The sequence below is a fragment of the Aythya ferina genome, assembly GCF_964211825.1.
Source record: "Aythya ferina genome assembly, chromosome: Z".
Taxonomy (NCBI): domain Eukaryota; kingdom Metazoa; phylum Chordata; class Aves; order Anseriformes; family Anatidae; genus Aythya; species Aythya ferina.
The window spans coordinates 51,253,805-51,272,155 of record NC_140299.1 but is presented as its reverse complement, the minus strand read 5'-3'; positions in this window follow the sequence as shown (position 1 = coordinate 51,272,155).

The following is an 18,351-nucleotide window of genomic DNA, read 5'->3' as shown; positions in this document are numbered from 1 at the left end:
TGGCTGATGGCTGGTGGGCATGCATGGTGCATCCAAGGCTTTCTGGCACCCTTCCACAGACAGCTCCAGCCTCCCAGAGCCTACCACTCTACCCCAGTGGTTTGACTGGCTGCTGCACCTCAGTAGTCACCAATGAGCTATGTGGTCAAACTTTCTTCTGGGAATCCTTTCCCATGCAAAGTAACAGAGAGTATGTGGATGAGAGCTGTGCTGAGTTAAATGCCAATGGGCTGTTTTCTACCATCATGTGCTGCTTAGAGCTCAGATTCAAATTCTGTCTCATTTCATGCTGAATCATCCTCATTTCTGAGCTACAGTGAAGTCTTGTAGCAGTTTGGACTAGAGAAGCATCCTGTTCGGCATAACTAGTGGTGTTCAGACACACAAACAAGTTTATTTCAGCCTCAGACCTGGGCTTGTAATTAAAAGCCAAGACTAACATCTTGCAGTGTCTTGAGGGGTGAGAAGAAAGGGAGAAATGGCTTACTGCTGTGGTGAGAGAAGAGGAAAGAACTTCTTGTCATGTATGAAGCAGAATTTGTCAGGGCTTTCCATAAAAAGTCTATAAAGCATCCCTGAACCAAAGAGAATCAATCAATTCATCATGGTAGAAGGCTATTTTACTAAACCCTCTTGTCTGAACAATTTAGTAGACTGTTACCACCAGCAGATGAATCACACTTTCTTAGGCAGCAGACTGCAACTACTTCTATAGAGCTTTCTTCAACTACATCCTTACGAAAGATCCTTTTGGGTATTTCCTTGGTTCACAGTCCTGATTGCTCATGAACGTTATCCCATGGAGGTTATACACATGAATAACACTCCCATCCCTATAGTTACTTTGGCTTCAAGCTCTTGCTGCTACCAAAGTGAGAGGCTTAAACACTTCTTAGTGTCTTGGCTGAGGCTATGCAGCTGCTTTCAGAAGAACAAAGAGCAGAGCTCAGCTTCCCTGAGACCAAGTCTCTGCTCCACTTCTTACACTGATGGTCTAATCCATATGAGAAACTCAGAAGGATATGTGGAGTTTCCAGATGTCTTCACAGGGTGTATGTACCACAGCTGGACTGTGATATCCTGTCCTGAAATGTCTTCTTTCCATGTGCAAGGACATTGATGCCCTCCCATCCCTAGGTGCTGTGGATCAGGTCAAGCTCTGCAACAGCCCCTCAAGCCTTCAAAGTGGGCAGGTGGGGAGCTGGCAGCAACTGAAGGGGGACAGGCAGACCTTGACAACACCTCTCAAGGCATTACTACTGCCTAGGAGCTGAGGTGGGTGAAGAATTTTTCATCAAATTATTAGGGCTAGTCCCAGGCTGTTTGCTCACAGACCCTTTATTTTTAAGCTTTGGCTTACAGTCTCTAGGTTGCTGCTCTTAGTAAGGTCCCAGGGCAACCCAGTAGTGTTTAACTTCTGTTTCAGAATTTAGTTATAGGAAAACCACCCCATCTGCCACATGGTAGCACGGCCTGGCAAAAAGCTTACTACAGGATTCATTGATCCAGCCCACTGTAAAAAAGGGATTCTCATGTAAACTAGAGTGACTCTGAATTTGGCGTGCTGCACTTGATAAAGTTGTGATGCCATTACAGTGGTGCAAGGTGGCAGTTCACCTCCTGCAGGAGAATATGGTCTTAGAGAATATGGACCTTCTCTTCCTCCATGAAGACTGTCATTGACGTCAGAGAGTGACACTGTACCATTTGCATCTGGTGCTTAGTGATGAGTGCAGTGATGCAAGAGAAGGCATGGACAGTAGCAGATGATGCAGCAGTGAATCATACAGGATGAGCAGGATGGTCTGATGGTCAGACATATGTGGGGTATCAGGTTCTTTCCTGGAGGGACATTTCTTAGCTGCCACCTCCAAGATATCTGTGGTCTCCGCTAACTCTTCCAAAGAGATGAAGCTTGGAATTTCTCTCTGGAAGTGGATGTCAGGCAGAGCTGTCTGCTGTGACCACTTGAGGTTTGTGTTGGTGTTGGAGGAGTGGTTAGCCTGGTCTGCAAACACAAGTAAAGGGGTTCTCCACAGAAAAGTCCCATGGAGAACAGAGATCTCCTTTCTCCCAGCTTTGTGTGGCCCTGAGAGCCTGAATTACATTTTCTTCACTACTAAGGCTAGTCCATGGTTGATACTAAAATATTCATGTCAAAATGTCTTTTAATTGAACAAGGAACCATTAGATGGGAATCATTACACTCCACAATGTGTCCCTTATGTTTCAGTGGAAAGGATTAAGTAGGGTTTATTGATATACTTCACATCTCTTAAAATAACACAATTCAGTCTTGTTTTGTTGTTAATGGGCAAAATAAATAAATAAATTAGCTTTTGTATATGCTCATGGTACCCTCTTACACTGATTTTTAAAGTCAGCAAACCTCAAGTAATCCAGGAGATTTCTGGAGTTTATGGAGTATGGTTGCATGATGCATGCAATCAATTAAACTGATTAGGGAGATGCTCTAGGGTAGATGCTCTGTTGGACCTGATACTCACTAACAATGAAGAATTACCTGAAGATCTGTAAGCTGAGGGCAGCCATGGCTGCTGGGACCATGAGGTGGTGAAGTTTAAGTTTCAGGGAGGAGTGAGCAAGATAAACAGCAGAATGACAAGCCTGGACTTCAGAAGAGCAGATTTAGCCTGTTCAGGGACCTGCTTGGAACAGTGCCATGGGAAAACACCCTTGGAGTGGATAAAAACAAACAAACAAACAAAAACCACCACAAAACAAACAAACAAACAAACAAACAAACAAAACCACCAAAAATGGAGAAGTTAGCTGATCTTCAAGGACAGCCTCTTTGGAGCACAAGAACAAAAAAGTGCAGATAGTTAAAGTGTAGTAGTGACCCAGTTCAAACATGGATAGGAAGGACATGGAAGGTGAAAGAAGGGACACATTACTTGGAAATATGCAAAAACTGTTAATGGGTCAGAGACCTAGTGACAAAGGACATGGTAAAGACATTGGTATTAAATGCCTTTTTTGATGTTTCAAGATTCAATGGAGAGGTTCCTGAGCAACCTGATACAATTAGACCCCCTTTGAGAAGAGGGTAAGACAACACAACTTCTGGAGGTCCCTTATGATCTAAATAATTCTGTGATTCTCTGAGAAGACACCCAGAGCTGGAGTCTGTTTCTGGCTCTGCCTTTTTCTATTTCCTTGCACATGTTAGTGGGGAAGTAAATGGGGGGTTAAAACTTCTCAGCTTCAGGGTTAGGCTTTCTAATTCAACTTTTTACCTGGGCCCGGAAAACATGGCTAGACAACTGAGTAAACAAATACTCTGTTCTAAATGTCTACAGGGAGCTGTAAAACTAAAAGGCCAAGTTCCTTTGTGATGATTTTGCTGTAGTCATGAGAGATACACTGCATTGGTGTCCTACATTAGAAACACATGTCAAATTGACTGTTAAGACCTCCAATCCCTGCTGAACCGATGGGGAGGCATGACCATTCCTCTTCTGGATGAAAGGGTAAGGAAGTCCTGTGCCCTAAGATGACTGTTAAGCAGCCAGTCAAGCTACACCCACATGATAGCTAGGTATGGGCCTTTAAATATGGACCTTCTTCAGGTCTCTAAATTATAGCCATTTTTTCTTAAGAAGGGAAAAAATTGTGGGTTTGGGAAATGAGCTTTAAAACCAAACTGTAAGCCTCAAGCAACAGTTTCACAAATACAAAAAACTTGTCATGAAGCCAGCACTCAAACTCACCTTTCCAAAATTCCAGGCCTTGATCTTAAGTTCTCAGTTCCCTTTTTTTTCATCTCTATTTTTATTTTCCTAACTTCAAAAGCACATTAAGATCTCATTGTAGGGGAAAGTGATTGCATATATTTGAGATGTTTAGTATGTGTAATTTTAAAATTCAGACAAATAAAGGTCCTACCTGTCATAGCACAAGAAAGCCTGGGTTATCAGAACAGAAGGCTGGTTGATTTTAGTTTGAGACAGATATATCAGAGAGCACAGCTTCGGTTTATAACACTGACTTTCTTTTCTTATTAAAAGAAAAATGAATTAGTACATTACATAGTATTGTTTATGTTGAGAAATCATTTCAATGTACCCAGGGTGTGTTGATGTGTCATTCCCTCTTGTTTCTGTGTAGCAGCATTAAATCTGTCCAAGTTGCCATCAAATAAATATTTATTTTCTCAGGAGTACCGAAATATTTCCAAGGTGGAGTGAGAAACAGTTTCACAGCTGATGTGCGTTTCCCTCTTGGAATGACATCACCATTTAATTCCTCCAGATATTTTGCTCTTACCATTTTGACAGAAAGAGAAAGCAATTGCCCTTTACCTTAAGGTGGAAAGTTTTAGAGCAGCTGAAATCAAAATGAATAAAAATCACAATTCAAGAAATAAAGCACTGAACATACAATCATGATTTATAATCTAACACATTTTTATCTATGGTAATTTCAGGAACTTCAGCAGAATCCCAGAAGAAAGAATTTTAATTCTTTGCCTTTTTTGACACATGGAGAGGTGTTTGTGCCTAAGAATCAGATTTAAGAAGTTCCTTCGTAACTGAACTTATTCCTAACTTTACTCATTTAGGAAAAGTGAAAAAGTTTTGAGAATTTCTCAAAACAAACAAACAAACAACTTTTTTGTTTCCTTTCCTACAGTCAACATATGGCTATATAGGCACAAACTCTCAGAAATTGATTACAAAATGACATATATAAAATACGTACATTAAAAAGCCAACATACAGAATGGCAAAAACTGGTGTTATTTCAAGAAATCATGTCTTTTGTAACTAGTTGCCATAGGTTTCAACTCATGAAGGAATGGCCATGGGTAGTGAAGTAGCAGAGATCTAGCCTTTTGAGTAGGGTAACTCCAAAAGTCTGTGCTGCAATTTGCATAGTCGAGACATTTTGCTGTTGACTAGTCAGATGAATCTCATATAGGCATAGAATTTTGGCTACACCCCAGATCCTATCCATGTTTAAACATGTAAGCCATGAGGGAGTTTAGGGTTGTCTCTATGGATTAGAGCAGCAGAATCAGAAGGAAACCCTCCCACTGACCTAAGTTAACTTTTTGCCACTGAAAGGTCTTGGAAGTGTCTGTCAGAGGCAGTTGGAAAAGAGCTCTCTTCACCCCAGCATAAAATGTAGCAGTGATTAATCTTCTTCATTTTCACTAAAATGTTTTTCTTTTGTTAAAACCCACATTCTCCCCAATTCTTGGCTTTCAAATGAAATACCAGAACAATCTGAGGGAAGTGTGCTGCACAAAAATGTTGATTGAATTCAAAACTTAATTTTCCCATCCAAAAAATAAAAACAAAAATAAAAGTTTGCTTTCCAATGAATCCTTGAACTTATATCTCTTTGTTTTCACTGAGAAGATATTGGTTAGACACTAGTAGAAAATAAAGGTAGAAGGATACAAACCAGGTTCAAGTACACAGACTACTGAGAATTGATTTAGAAGAGGAGCTGGATATTGGAGCTTTTGAATCCAGTAATAAATTATTCCTGAACTTCCAGGCAGGAGTGGGTTAACAGAAATTTAGCAACAGCTTGTATTAGGCATGTGGTCCATGCAGGTCCAAGAAAGCATGGAGGAAAGAGACAGTCTGCACCTCAGAGGAAAACAAAATCATCCACATAGCTTTTTGTTGAGTGAGTGAATCAACAAGTCAGCCAGCATCTGCCCTGCTCATTTTCTTGGCAAGAATCCTTGTGGCAACAATGTCATATAAACTTTTCTTTGGAGAGACTTTGAATCAGCTAATTAGAAAAAAGCTTAAAACAATAAGTAGAGAGGAAGAGGAAAAATGCGTGAAGCCTAGGATTTAGATTTTCAATCAGATGGCCTATATAATGGAAGAAGCAAGAGAACATCCCCTGGAGATTACTACTTAAGCAATTCCCCAAGATGTTTATAAACCTGTCTACAAAAATCTTCCTTTCCCATTATCAGGGATGGTGTTGGATGCATTCCTCAAGGCACTTGTCATACTCAGTGGCCTTTACAAACATTTTGTAGCTTTAAATCATATGCCTGTTCTTATTAATTTCAAATGTCCTCCTTTGGCTTTAATTTTTATATTTAATTTAGGTCTCTCTTGTCTTTAAGTCTGTTGGAGCTCCATAGCTACTTCAAGAGGTGCAGGCATAATTCCTGATGCTTCTCTGGTTTTGAATAGCATTTGTAGGGGTAACAAGCCTTGAGGCCATCACTCCTGACAACAGCTAGTGATTTCAGGTGCCTGATAATAAGAGGGACAAAAGAGGGAGATAAGAGAGACAAAAGCAAAAGCCAGTCAGTAGCAAATCACCAGTTGTTTGCAATTTGCAAACCTTGTCTAGTTGTCATAAGGAACATTATAGTAATTGGATATGCCTTTCTTCACATGCTCATGTGTGGTGGACACCTCTAAAGGGAAAAGGTTGGTGAAATTATGGTCAAAGAAATTTGATGAGATGGCAGAAATAGCTAAATAATATGGCTAATGCTACAACATCTAAACCATTTCCTCATGCTCTACTCAAGCTTACGAGTGCTACATTAGTTGTTCAGTCTGGATCCACTCCTGTTTGGAAGAAGGACTGGGCTATTTGCCCTTAAATATGCCATTTCACCAGTTTCCACATACCATTGTGGTTGTGGTAGCTATGGGTTAAGTAAAAATAAGTGAGTGAAGCTTTAAATGGTATGAATTTGTCTCTTCATCAGCTTCACTTAATAATCTTCCTTGCTACTGGGGCTCTTTCTCAAACACAGTAATGCCTCTCCTGTTCTGTTTGCCTCTCTTTTGCCTTCAGATTTCCTTAAACACGAGTCTGGGAAGGAAGGGGTGCTTGCATGTGCTCTAAGGACATTGTCAATCACCACCTGACTTATGCCTTTTTTTTTTTTTTTTTTTTTTTTTTGCTTTCAGTGGGACACTGTTAAGTCAATTTATCTAATTTTCAACCCTTCTGTAGAACTAGGTTTAAAAACATTCACATGAAGATTTCCATGAAACTTGAGAAGATATTTCCCTACAAGGAAAAGGATATCCTTTTTCAAAAATTTTCTGCTTTTGAATGAGTTAAAATCTGTGATCCCCCCCACCCCCTCCCCTGAAGTCACATGGGCTTGCACGCTACTTCTTACTTCACTCAATGAAAACAAACATAAGGTCTGCTGTCTCATAATCCACTGAAAGTTCATGGTACATCCGCTCCAGGTCAGCAACCAGAGAGGATAAGCAGAAACTGGAGTGGTACTGGAAGATAGTATCTGCTTAACAAAGGAACCCTCTGTGGGAGCGTGGCAGTTCAAAATACCCTCCTTTTTTTTTTTTTTTTTTTTTTTTTTTTGTGGTTCTCAAGGAAAAGGACATGCACCGAGGTCTCAACATATCTTTAACCAGCAATCCAGAGAACCAAAGCTAATAGGCAGAAGTCAAGAAGCAACATCTGAAGCATGAAGGAAAGAGTATCCCCTGCCTTCACACACACACGAAAACAAGGCTGAGGTGTTTATGGAGTTGCATGCATATTTTTCAGTCTGTCAGACACTCCCTGTGTGTGGGCTATTGTTTGACTGCAAGTTCTAATAAATAAGAATTGACATTCAATAGAAACCTCTTATTCCCCAGCTGCACAGGATGACAAACCAACAGGGCCAAATTCCCTGAGGTGGTACGTGTGCCATCTTTTGGGACTTCACCACGGCAAAGGTGGCAGCTTATTGTTTGTGGGGAATGCTTGGCCACACTCTGGTGTGTATCTGAGCAGCCCTTCACATCTCATAGCTAAGTGACACAGGCAATTAGAGGCAGAGAAATGAAAACTTGCAGCCTTCAGAGAAGGGAGGTCTGGAACAATTTGTGCTGAGAGCAAAGTCAGGAGCTGTGGGCAGCTCTTTGGTGGTGAAAAATGAAGCTGGAGCTAGGAGCTGGCAGAGGAAGGAAGATGGTTTTCTGGGAGAAAGGAGATGGTGCATATGTGGCACTGTTCCAGCTCCTCTCCTTGTGTAGTGGGCGGCAGGCAAGACTGATGATTATAGTTTTCTAATGAAAAACATAGGTTATTCAACCCATGTAAGAAACCAAGTGCAAAAGTATAACATATATCAAAAAACATGTCTTTGGAGATTTATTAACAACAAACAAGTAAAAGAGAAAGGTCAACTGCATTTAATATTATGTGGTAAAGTTGTATTAATAAAGTCTGTGTAAACCTAAGTGAAACACCCTTTCAAAGCTTTTGGTTCTTCATCCATTGTTTTATTTTTTTTTCTTTTTTCTTTTTTCTTTTTTTTTTTTTCTCTTTAAATTCATAAAAGATTATCCGTACCTATTTTACAGTGTGTGTTCTCCCACTCTACATTATAAAACAGCCCCCCCCTCCAGTCAGAAAAAGATACAAACCCCATTCTCCCTAAAAATGCACCCCATGTTTCTACTTGCCCCATAATTGTTTTAGATGGAAGAGGATATATTTGTGGCATTGTATTGTACCTTGGAATTGAGTTGGGCTTATGTGGAGCCTTGAGGTTTCAAGGACTGGAATTTCTTCCAGTGCTTGGTTCCCATGAAGGCTACAGACCAGCAGGGACATGTCTGCCCCCTACATCTTTCACCTCAAGAGCAGAAAAAGAACAGGAGAGGAGAGGAGAGGAGAGGAGAGGAGAGGAGAGGAGAGGAGAGGAGAGGAGAGGAGAGGAGAGGAGAGGAGAGGAGAGGAGAGGAGAGGAGAGGAGAGGAGAGGAGAGGAGAGGAGAGGAGAGGAGAGGAGAGGAGAGGAGAGGAGAGGAGAGGAGAGGAGAGGAGAGGAGAGGAGAGGAGAGGAGAGGAGAGGAGAGGAGAGGAGAGGAGAGGAGAGGAGAGGAGAGGAGAGGAGAGGAGTCAACAAGCATCAACTGCTACAGCTTCAAGTCACAGCTAATGCCCAGGTAATATCAGCAAGGTGGTCAGGAAGAGCTAAGATGTCCCAAAACCCCCCTCTGACACCTAGTTAGCACTGTGTGCTGTGCCCAGTATTCCTTACTTTCACCCAGTCCTGGCATAAACCTACACCAGTCACAGGATCGACAAACACAAGCAAACCATCTGTGTGTCATGTTTAATGGCTACTTCACTCCCCTAAAAATGAGTATACACCCAATACCCAGCTCCCAGCAGTGCTTAAGATAGACCTGAAGCAAAACTCCAAATTTTTGAAGTGTTAGGGCAGTGATTATCTCCTTCCAGGGGTTTTATCCAAAGACTGGTCCCACTGCTTCTGCATTATATATACCTCTTCTAGGAAACTGATAGTCACAGTAAAAAAGTGTCACAGTATCTCCCACTGAAGGGATGAACAGGGTAAAAGAAATACCTGCCCTCCCACACCACACTTTTTCTGCATTTCAACCCTGTAGGTTGACAGCAAAGGTGAAAACAACAAATGAACTTCCCCTTCCGAGCATCCAGCTCTGCTCTTCACTGCTCTGGAGGATTTTTGCTGTAGTTAAACTGCAGAAGAAAAAGGCCCTCTGATGATCACATACAAAATGAGGGCCATAAATCTGAAAAAGCTGAAAAGAAACATATTTTCTTTGCCTATAGAATTACCTGCTTTCCATAAAATTTCTTGATTTCCATATAATAAATCATTCCTGTAAAGAAAAATGAAACAGCTGTGCCACTACTGCCTATACCATCTCTCTGCCACAGGGAAATTCCCTTAAAACTCTTTCAGGGAAGAAGTGTGTGCATGTGTGTGTGTGTGTGTGTGTGTGTGTGAATTTTGCACTGCTGGAGGAAACTAAGAGAGCTTGGGTGGAGGTTCTGGCTCTAATATGAGTAATAGCCTTTAGCTTACTTAAAGTTTCCTCTACCACACATGCTATTTTGCTTCCCTCCCTTCCTTACATCCATGTGTTGTGGTGCTATACCCTTCTAAACAGCAGCTGTGCTGTACCTCAGGAGGGAGAAGGGATCTCTGAAGGGATCACAAAGCAAAAGAGTAGCCAAACCTTCTCTCACTTGTGCAGCCTGTGCACACGATTAGCAAACTGCCCACCCCAGCTACATCTCCCCTGGTCCTACAGTTTCTCAGTGAGAGTTTTGATGTACATCAAAACTATTTCAAATGAAGGGAGTGTTTCTGCTGTGTCCCATGGGCAGTGCAGCAATCCCTGGAGAGGGTTTTGCTCTAGTCCTACTTCCAAGATGTGTGCAATTCCTAGGAATGCCAATTGCAGTGCATCATAGCCTAGGTTCAATGGGATCATTTTTAAACAGAGACGAAAAAAAACAGAGCTAACTGCATTCCATGCTGACATGGGCTGTCAAGTCAGCTGTTTTATGGAACAGGCTGGGATAATAGACTTGTGTTACCCTGAGGTTGGATAGATTTCTGTTTTGCATACTGTTAAGCCTTTTTATTGCTCTCAGTTCAAGGAGGCCATGCACGCTATTTTTAAAGGTTAAACGTTATCTGGCTGAATGGAAGAGGGGAAAAAATGATAGTAAAACTAGCAGAATTGGGAGAGAGACAAAGATTTTACGTCTCATGGTTGTTCTCCCTTGTTTTGGAAAGAAGATAGAGAGATTCTGCCTAGAAATATCCTTCTAAAGCTGGGACTGGTACGGAGATATGTCAGGAAAAATGCCTTGACTAAAGAGACTTTTTCCTCCTTTAGTTCCCCTATTGACAAGCCAAACAGACAAAAACACAACCTGTGGGAAACCAGAAATGCAAAGAGGCAAATTGACTCTCCAAAGGTCACACATAGGTCAGTGGCAAAGCCAATTCTTGATTTAGACCTTAATTGATGGTTCTTTGGCGTTTGATTTTGTTCCCATTTTTAGCCCATGCAGCTATCCATGTCTGTGTGATTATGCATGTGGGAAGCACCCTGGACCAGACTTTTATTCCGTCTTATCATTTTGTTTACTGTGACAAGCTCAGTATCTCGGGGTCTGCTTTTCTTCCTTCTTCTTGCTCTGTAAAGTCTGCAATTTCTTAAAACACTGCCTGTGTTTATGAGGGAATTCTCACTCCTCACAACTGGAGAGAGGGGAGATAATTGAAACCAAATGTTTCATTTGTGTTAATAACGAATGTCATTTTATTTTATGTCATGCTGTTTCATGCAAGAGCACTTCAAAGTGCAGAGAAGAATAGAGGAGAAGAACATCATAAAAGAGCACTGGAGACCACATAATGAGAACGGATCACAAAAGGAAAAGCGCTCACAATGCAGACCTTGACCACAGTGTCAAGGGGAGAGACGTGAGGAGAGGATAATGTTGTGCTGCAGGGCTTCGTCTTTCCATGAGAGGGAATGTTCAGGTGCTTTCATACTGGAGGGCACAGTGAAGTCCTGTGCCTTCAGGGTTGAGATAGAGAGTGAGCACTCATGCTTCATCTGTGTGGGATGACAGTGCCTCCCGACTACATGGAAGGCCTTGCTTGGGCCAACCCTTGCTGGCATGGGAAAGGGAAACAAATTGGTGTAAGACAAGACATGGCCCGCCTTGAGGGTGCTGCCCTCTCTCTTACCTATGAGCACAGGCAGAAATCAGCCAACACCTTCCTTATGGGGCTGCAAATTCTTTATTGCTGGAATTCCTGCAGCTGGATAGAGAATGTGGTCATGCACTCATTGCATGAGTGCTAGTTGCCACAATTAAAGTTCAGCAATGTGGCCATGCCTAATTCTGGTGAGTTTGCCCTGACGGAAGGGGTGGGGTGAAGTCCTGGTTCTAGCTGGCTCCGTAGCCTCTGCCTGTAGTTCAGGTGAACTCTGTATCTTCATGATGACAAAGTTTTAATCACAAGTTCATACCTTATTTTCTGTGGGAATCTTAGCTGATTTTGTACATGGAACCATTTGTGCTTTTTTTAATGAGACATTATGCAATGCTTTCTCCTCTTTACAGAGGAGAAACACCCCTTGTGCCGTATTAATAACAAATGACCCCTAATCCAGAGGCAGCAGCAAAATTTTCCTCCATTTCCTGCTGCCTGTGACCCATGGCAGCATCTGAGAATGTCACAGCCTTGTCTGTTTCTCCACCACAAGTGAAGGGCAGAAAACAATGTTATAGGAAAAAGCACATCCTACATTTAAGTACCCACTGTAAAATAGATAGGGCTTGTTTTTTTTTTTTTCATAATCCTAAGCATTTGGCAGCACTGCAGTCAAAACACATGATACTGTAGAGTCTTATGGACCAAGGATTATGAATGAAGAAGAAACATGAACAAGTTGTGCAGCCCCACACAAGCACTCAGTGGCAGAGGGCTCTTACAGTTGTCTCCTTCATGGCATCATCCACGTTCTTCAGCTATGAGATCCTGCTGTTCATGCAACCTGACTTTCTCTGCACACCCTCCAGAAAATGGAGCTGTGCATACAGTTTGACATGCTCATGCACCATAACATTCACAACATTTCATCCCAGTTCATAATTTACTGCACTTAATGGATCATCTCGGCATCCTTTCTGGGTTGTGCCACCCTTACAGTTGTAGGCACTCCTGAAGTATATAGCAAAGAATCCTTGCTCCATGAAATCCAATAGCAAAAGCTATCAGGTTTTCACCGTGTAATATAGCGCAGCCCCATTGTCTTGTTAGTCCCAACTATCACAGCAATATCATGCAGGCAATTTGGTTATCAGAGAAAAAGCTTCATCAGTTAGAGCATGTCTGGAAAGCAGAACTCATAATAAAATAATGCAACAGTACTTTTAGTTAGCTCTCCAAGAGCCACAGCACTATATAACATAATGAAACACTTATACTGAAAAACAAACAGAAGACCCCAAAGAATAAGATTAAAAAATTAAATCTCTTACATAGCTTGCCTTTGGGCCAGGCTACACAGCCACAGTTTGCATGGACTGAAACTCACTTGAAGATGGATCCCCAGCAAATCTCCAAACACTGCTTGTAGTTTGAGGTGGGCAGGGTCCCTGAAGGTCATGTGTGTGTACAGAGGGGGACTGCAATCACACTGCCCTGGGCTACTCGGTAATAACCAGGTCTTGCCTCCTGTGTGCATGCTGAGAGCACAGGCCTGGCTCCACCAGCAGCAATGTGGGGCTATGTGTGTTGGTGGGTTAGGACTTAAATCTGGTGAGGCTGCATTTGAAATCACAGGATGCAGATGTTAAAAACCCTGAGTAGGAACCCCGCACAAGCCAGAGGGTCCACAAAATTGGGTAAGTGCTGATACTGGTGGAAGCTCTGAGCCAGGTCCTACAAATGATGAATTTCTCATATACTCCCACTCTCTTGATGGATCATGCTTTACAAATGGAACAAAGCATGTAAAACCTAGGGCCCTTGAGGGGCTCCCACTTGTCCCCCACTGCCTTTGGGTCCAGCTTCAGGTGGCACATCCTATGCCTGGTGTGCTGGCTCTGCAGCCTTTCCATTGAATCCTGCCCAGCTGAACAGTTCTCCTTTCTGGATGATTATCTCCTTTCCTACCCTGCCAGACCCTGCTTTCTCACAGGAGAAAGACTGGATTTCATAGATTTCAGAGCCCCATGATGCCAAGGAGAAGACTTCTTGCAGGCTCTCACCAAACACATAGCCAACTCTGTCCTGGGCAGCTTAAAGCCTTCAGAGCAATAACTTTGTCAGGTTTGGGTAATTGTTTGTAATGTTTGTAAACCTTTAGTATCTTTTTATCCATCATCTTTTAGGTGTTACTCCTCTATCCCAGATCTTCTCATAAGTAGGCCTTTCAGAAAAAAAAAAATAATAAATTATTTTCAGCATGTTTTAGTGAAGAAATTTAAATACCTTAGATGCTGGAACCAAAATTTGGACTACTAATACCACTTATATTGCTATCCTAAGTATTAATGAAAAAGTTGGGGTTTAGTATCCTGCTTTGTTATTTAGTTATTTATTTATTTATTTCAAATTAATTGTGATGCCTTGCTATGAAAAAAAAAATAAAAAATAGCACTCCCTCCTGAGCAAATTCTCACACATTATAGCCCTTCCTACCTGAAATCTTGAAAAATTATTTTATTTATTAATTAATTTATTTTACTCTTAAAAAACAACAGCAACAACAACATTTCCCCCCAAAATTCTCAGATTAGCAGCACAGATCTGGGGGATTTGCCCTCCTGGTTCTGCTTGTTTTATATTCAACTTATTGAACAGACATATATTGCAAGCCAGGATCCAGTCCAAACCCTGTATGAGTCAATGGAAAGTTTGTCATCAGTTTTGAAGGGACCTGGAGTCCAGCTGATGGAGGAGAGAAGCACAGAGTGGGAGAACAAGTGAGAGTATATGCAGATTACCCCAAGTCTATGTGTTGTGTGCACGTTTGAATCACCCCACAGAGTACTATGATTCCACTTTGCTGCACTTCTCATCGCACTGAATTTAGAGCAGCAAAAAGGTACATCATTAGTACCACACCAGCATAACCTTCTGTAGCCAAAATATTTCATTAGGAGTATTATTTCTTGGCTTAGGAAAATCCCCCTTTTTTGTCTTGTTTTGTTTTGAACAAGTGTTTCCCAAAAGTATTTCCCAACTGGATCATAAAAAATAAAATAAAATATCTGCATTGCACTGAAAAGAATAATCAGTCCCTGCTGTTAGGCTCTTATATTCTGAAAGCAGAGTTAATGAAATGAATATTGTCTAATTAAAGAGACCTTCGTAACTGTAGGATCAAACATTCAGATGGAAGTCATCAAATCAGGATAGCGTGAAGCTGTCAGCTCAGGCTCAATCTAGCTCTTGAACCTGCATTCCCAAGACAGACACTTAGTTCAAGAGATCTCTTCAATAAGAAACCTTAGCCTGACACTTGAGAAAGCCGCTGGGCTGTGGAAACTCTTTGTCCTTAACAAGGCTAGAGGCAGGCTGAAATCTTGCCAAGTTCCTCACCATCTCCCTCTCCCACCAGTTGCAACATCACTGCCTTTGGAGTAGTATGATTGACAACAGGCTCAACTGCAATTTTGATCTGCCCTTGAAGCTTCGGGGTGGCTGGCACTGCTGTTCTGACAATCTCCACAGCCCTGGTTTTGTCAGCCTGTAGAGGTACTGCCAGCTCTACCTGTGCTTTTTGGCTCCCTTGCCTTGCTCTCCTGCTGCAAATCCACTATAAACCCATTATAAGCAGGCAGCCTCTAAGCCAAATAGATGGCTATGCCAATGGAAATAAAATATATCCAGGAATCTTCCATGGTATTTTATAAGTAGGGTAGAGAGTATGAAAATTGATGTTTGACTTTATGAAAATGCATAATTTTTAAAAATTATGATTATTACCAATTACATTGAAATGTTTACTAATGTGATCTGCCAAAAGTGAGGGAAGGACATTTTCATCCTTCTGCAGGATGAAGGAATGTCACTGAACCCTTGAAAAGAAGGTTGGTAATGCTGTGTGGCAAAAAGATTTTCCTACAGGATATTCTCTGTAGGAAGGCACTGATTAAACTAGAGCCAGTGTTTTGCAGGAATGTACTTGCATCATTAACATCTGATAGGAAGTAATTACCCAGCTTACCTGTGGAAAGGTTAGAACTGCTAAAAAATAGCTGAATATTTTCCAAATTTCATTTTTCAGAAAATATGACAGAAATAGACTTTGATGTCCTGTTTGGGAAAAATATGTTGGAAAAAGACTTTGGAAATGTGGAAAGACAGAAATCCTGCAACATCTGCAACATATGTAGGCACAGCCTTGTCTTAAAATCAATAATATGTCTTACTGAAAAAAATAAATAAATAAACGGAGATGTAATCCAATACTCAGAATGAAGGGAGTATAGCATTCATTTTCTACAATCTGAAAAACAATATCTCTTGAGCTTGTATTATGTAGTAAACAAGCTTTCAGAGGGCTATTCTACTGTTGAAATAAGGCTCTCAATTGCTCAAGCAAAAATACTCATTTCTATGTGCAAGTGGTTAGTCAAGTGCCTAGGCAATTTTGCAAGAATGAACTAGGTGACATAAATAGTAATTTTGTATTCAAAATCTGGATAATATATTTGTACTTACTATAGCACATGTGTAGCTCACGGTCGATGTGCAATTCATAACTCTTTCTTAAAAAAAAAAATAAATAATGTTGAATGATTTGATCTGAACATTCTTAACAAAAACAAAAGTGAGTACCTCTTTTGGCAAAAATGTCAAATCTCCATAGGTTTAACTTTTTTGCCAGCACTCAAAGGAAAAACTGCACATTAATCACTGAAGCATTTAAGAAGCTGAAATTTATCTTTTTCAAATAATAATTTTATTCAAATATTAGTGCAATCAATCAGAATAAAAATACTTGTACATGAAAGGAAGAAATTAATACCTGTGTATGGAACATAGGCAACCAAAGGGAATTTAAACAATCATGAATTAATAATTACATTTTCCTGCAAGAAAAAAACACACATAAGAATTTAGGTAAAACTGTAATTTCCTCTACTCCACCTCTGTCTAATAGCTACAGCTCCATTTTCTTTACAACTGTGTGAAGAGCAGATCTCCCGCCTAACCGACACATGTCTCCAGCATGGAGGAAGACCTCTTGGTAGCCTGGACATTACCACTTCACCAGACTTAGTGTGATGGCTTGACCTTGGCTTGACCAGGCACCCAGGCAGCTGCTCTCTCACTTTCCTTCCTCAACAGGACAGGGGAAGGGGAGAAAAAATAAAATAAAATAAAATAAAATAAAATAAAATAAAATAAAATAAAATAAAATAAAATAAAATAAAATAAAATAAAATAAAATAAAATAAAATAAAATAAAATAAAATAAAATAAACAAATAAAATAAAATAAAATAAAAAATAAAATAAAATAAAATAAAATAAAATAAAATAAAATAAAATAAAATAAAATAAAATAAAATAAAATAAAATAAACAAATAAAATAAAATAAAATAAAAAATAAAAACAAACAAACAAACAAACAAAAACTTGTAAACTCCATAAACTCAGTCTCCTCAGAGACAAGAACTTGTCTCACTAATGTCATCGTCTTGGGTCAGGGGGAGGGAGTGTTATTAGGTCTCTAACTGTTGATCAAGTAATGGGTTTTGGAGTTCAAGTTAGGCACTCAAGGCACAAGTAATTCCGTAGAGTGCTGCCATAGCATTGTTCTGAAACTTTTCTAAGAGTCTTTGCTCTGAATTTTTATCCAACACCATCCCTGAGCCATAAAGCAACCTTTCAGATCTGCACAGAAGCTGTGGGGCTCTTGCTAACAGTTTCTTGATGACATTGGGCAAGTTCTAGCTGGAGGCATACATCATTGTCCTATATTTTAGTTTAAAGTTTAGTGTTAGGGAATGGGGAAAATCCTTCAACACAGGGGCCTGTGGTTTAGGGGTACTCTTTGTGTCTTCTATACATTACCATAGATTCATCTGTGGAATGGAGCTGGACTGTTAATACAAGTTGAGTGTTGTCCCTTTGACATCTGAAGGATTGAGCAACTTACTCAACAGTTAGTGAAATCACTTTTCTTGCTTTTCAGCCTACTTTTTACTTCAAATGTTAGTTTTGTAGGGAGATTAGAAAGCCTAAACCCAAATTCTGTCCTTTATAATGATACAGCTGTCTCTGAAGTCATGGAAAGTTGTACTTAACATACTTGAGTCTAGGTTTTGACCAAGGACTCTTATTCAATCATTTCCAAAGGAGGCCAATCATCACCAAACACATGCCCTGCAGGAAAGAATACCAGTCCTTCTCTGTCAGCCTGCAAGTGTGCTGGAAGCTGGCAGGGACTGCAGGGCACAGCTGTGCTGTGGTGGAAGTCATCCTGTGAGGGTGGTTCAGGCATGGCTCTCAGGCTGGAGCTAGTTCAGGATGCAAGGGTTGCTGGGTGACCTTGCCTGCATTGCAAGCTCTGAGAGGAACTGAGACAACAGGGGCAGTATTAACAAACACAAGTGCCTGACCAGCCCAACCCTTCTCTGTTGACCCCTCAGGAAGACCACTGTAGTACCCTATCTGGGAACTACTCCCAGATCATTTCTCACCCTTTGGCTTTCCAAAGTATGTAGCATACATTTTCCAGCTCTAGACAACATGAAGATTTCATGATGTACTTCAGGAGGGTCAGGATGGTCTCCTCACAGGCTGAGAACATTACTTTGAGGACCTGGACCATTTTATTAGCTGTCACAAAAGCCAGCAGAACTTTGGGGATTTGATTAGAATATCAACAGCTGGTACCAAATTTAAAACAAGAACTTTGCACTAGAACTGATTCTGTTGTTTGCAGCCAACAGTCTGTTGAAAACGTAATTCCTCTTTGTTTTTCTAGTGAGCATGCAAACAGACACATTTCTACAGAAATTCCTTTGTTTCTGAAATCAGTGC